A 4018-nucleotide genomic window follows, 5' to 3' on the forward strand; every position below is an offset into this window, starting at 1 on the left:
AAAAAAAAAAAAAAAAAGAAATATAACATTTAAATAAAATCCTTGCTCTGGTAATCCCAACTCTGAGAATTTATAAATACTCTGAAAATACTCTCCAGAATATCTTGGAGAATAAACAAAAATATTCATGTTTGCTATTAGAATCTCTGTAAGCTCTTGTCTCTGTGAAGTATTAGCCTGCATTGTAAGTGAAGATAGATGACTAGCTTATATTGTTTCCAATAGTTAGCATTTGTCAGTCTTCCCAAGAGCCTCTTGATCATTCTGGAAAAATCTGACTATTTTGATCTGCAAAGCTCAGGATCAGACTCTGGTCATATTCCTGACCTGTCTAAGGTCAGGCCTTCCTTTTTTCTTTCTTTCTTTCTTTCTTCCTTTTTTTTTTTTGAGTTGGATCCTCACTCTGTCACCCAGGCTGAAGTGCAGTGGTATGCTCACAGTCACCACAGCCTCGATCTGGTGGGCTCAGAGAATCCTGCCTCAGCCTTCCAAGTAGCAGGAACTACAGTCATGAGCCACAATGCCTGGCTAATTTTTTGATTTATTGTAGAGACGAGGTCTTGCCAGGTTGCCCAGGCTGGTCTTGAATCCCTGGGCTCAGGCAATCCTCTCACTACCACCTCCCAAAGTGTTGGGATTACAGACATGAGCCACCGCACCTGGCAGGTCAGGCCTTCCTAACATGAGCTGCCAGATCTCCTCTAAGGCTATTAACTACATTTTAGTATCTCCCCTTGCAACCTTGAAGGTATTTCCTGGTTATTTAGAATATAAAGCCCCCACTTTCCTTCCTTTAAAATCCCTGAGTTATATATGCATAATGTCAGAGTAGATGTCTCTGGTTCTTAATGAAATGGGCTTTTAGAAAGTTCCAGGGACAGTGTTTTCCTTCTGAACTACTTCACCCAGAAGAGGAAACAGGGACCTTAAACTACTCAATAACTTCAGTTAATAGAAGGGAAACATAATTTTGAAATAGATGGGATAAGTTTTCAATTTTGTTCCTTCTTTCCTTCTTGACCTAAAATGGAAGTGAAGAGTGAAGAATTATGACATAACCACTATGTACTTTCTCTTATAATTGTTTACTGCTTCAGAAGGATCTTGGACCATCTGTAAAGTCCCTCATTCCTGCTTTAATCAGGGAAGACTGCCTTTGGCCAGTTGTACAGCTTGGAAGAGGCGTGTGGGATGGTGTGTGTGTATATGTGTGGCAAGATGTGAGGGGAGCAGGTGCTTCCTTCCTAGCCAGCCAGACCTGACAAACCCTACCAGTCAATCAATGGGTAATACATTAAAATACTTCTATAGCACCATTCCTGTCCCCTGATATATATGACTATAACTAACATAGTGCTATATACGGCTATAACTAAAATGTGTTAGAAATGGTGCAAATTGTTTAATATATATCTTTTAAGCTCCCTGCCACCCCCCTTTTACACTCTTTGAATTATGTATAGCAGCCCCTTGTAAGGTAGGATGAAATGGTGTTAAGAGCTTGAGTATGAGGGTCAGATTGATTCTGGTTTGAATTCCAACTCTCTCTCTCGCTCTCTCTCTCGCTCTCTCTCTCTCTCTCTCTCTCTCTCTCTATATATATATATATATATATTTATTTATTTAGTGTGTGTGTGTGTGTGTGTGTGTGTGTGTGTGTGTGTGTGTGTATGTGTGTTGGAGTCTCACTCCATTGCCCAGGCTGGAGTGCAGTGGCACACTCATGGCTACCCCAGAGTTTACCTGCTAGGCTCCAGAGATCCTTCCACCTCAGCCTTCCAAGTAGCCGGAACTACAGGTGCGCTCTACCAAGCCCAGCTAATTTTTGACTTATTGTAGAGACGAGGTCTTGCCAAGTTGCCTGGGCTGATCTCAAACCCACAGACTCAGGCAATCCACTCGCCTCGGCCTCCCAAAGTGCTAGGATTACAGGCTGAGCCACTGAGCCCAGCCTATATATATATTTATAGACAGGGTCTCACTTTGTCACCCAGGTTTGAGTGCAGTGGTGCAATCATAGCTCACTGCAGCCTCAAACTCCTGGTCTCAAACAATCCTCCTGCTTCTACCTCCCAAAGCGCTGGGATTACAGGCATGCACCACCATGCCCCAGCCTCTAACTCTGTTCTTTTTTTTATTATTTTATTTTTATTTTTTATTTATTGTAGTGATGAGGGCTCACCAAGTTGCCCAGGCTGGTCTCAAACCCGTGGGCTCAGCTAACTCTGTTCTTAAATGGCTGAATGACCTTAGGTAAGTGACTTTACCCCTTCAAGCCTCAGTTTTCCCATCTAAAATAGAGATGAAATTTATACCTATGCCTTAAGATAAAGATGAGGATTGAAAATAAATAGTACATTTAAATAAAGCCTGGTATGTGGAAAGCTTGTAATACAATGTGAATTTTATTGGCTCTGATTTACAGCTGAAGAAGCTGTGAATTAAAATTATCCAAGATCACAGAACTAGTAAGTTCTGAATCCAGGATTTGAACCCATGTCTGACTTCAAGGTCTATATTAACCTTTATGTTCTTTGCCTGGCTATAAATCAACATTAAAGACATGAATCTCCATGTTGTCAGTAATCCATTTGATTTTTAAGTTGACACTGGGCTTGGATACACTTAGAATATTTATGATATTAACCAACTTGGTTATTCTTAGCTCTTAAAATTTTTCTACAAAATCAGTACAACTACTCAAATGGCTTACATAATAGGAAGTGTTCAATTAAAAACAATTTCTACAATAAGAAACTTTAAAAAGAACCCTTTCATTACCAGGTCTATAAATGACACTACAGAAAGATTAGAAAATAGAGAACCACAAAAGAAAACTCATCTGTATTCTTACCATCACATCACACAGTTATTTTCACTTTTGCTTGTTCATTTCCAGTGTCAGTTCATCGGCAGATATATTTTAGCAGAGTTGTAATCATAGTGTGCATTCCATTTTGTATCCTGTTTGGGTTGAATGTTCTTGTGACTTGTCCCCTTCTGCAGTCTCCCATATGGTATGTGGGGCATTTTCCATGGTACAGCCTAGGAAGAAGTGGTTCTTAGCACCTTTGAGCAGGGAACCACGATTGTCAGGATTATCAGAACAGTAGAACCTCTTATGTTCTAGCTGGCTTCTTGGTGCAGCCTGTATCATACCTATAGAGAGGGAGAGGATGGTGGGCAAGAAAAATATGAAAAAGCTCTTCACTTAACTCCATAAAATATGGGGGTTATGGAGGGTATAGACACTTTAGGGCACTTAACTACAGAGTAACACAATTAGGATGGAAACATTCTTCCTCATTTCCCCTCATGTCAGGGTGAGATGCTTGCTTGGGTGGTTATGCCCTCCTTGAGGAGTGGCAGTTGCCAGGTACTATACCCGAGAAGCCTGTAACACAAACCTCTGCTTGTCCAAAAGCTCTGAGGGATGGCAGATATGCTACCCCAAAATATGCCATTTTGGCATAAGAATTATTTTGACCTAAAGGCACTTGAAAATAGCAGATGGAAAAAGAGCATTCTCAACTTTTTTTCCTTCTAAAAATAGGAGATAAAAAAAACTCATGTGAAAGTTATTCTTTCCTGTACAAGGAGAAAATAAATACATATATATTTCTGAGTTGGAGTTCTCACCCTGTTGCCCAGGCTGGAGTGCAGTGGCATGCTCACCACCACCACAGCCTGGCCTGCTGGGCTCAGGTGATCCTTCAGCCTCAGCCTTCCAAGTAGCTGGGACTACAGGCATGTGCCACCATGCCTGGCTAATTTTTAAAAATTTATTGTAGAGATGAGGTCTCACCAAGTTGCTCAGGCTGAACTCGAACCTGTGGGCTCAGGCAAGCCTCTCATCTTGGCCTCGCAACCCATGGGCTCAGGCAATCCTCTCATCTCGGCCTTCCAAAGTGCTGTGCTGGGACTACAGGTGTGAGCCACTGTGCCTGGCCAAAATATTTTTTGACAAGTGTCATAGTAAAGAGAATTCTGTACAAACAGACCTTGTTGAAATAATAAT

Source organism: Carlito syrichta, unplaced genomic scaffold (assembly GCF_000164805.1).
Source record: "Carlito syrichta isolate Samal-C Ts95f unplaced genomic scaffold, Tarsius_syrichta-2.0.1 Scaffold316387, whole genome shotgun sequence".
Classification (NCBI taxonomy): domain Eukaryota; kingdom Metazoa; phylum Chordata; class Mammalia; order Primates; family Tarsiidae; genus Carlito; species Carlito syrichta.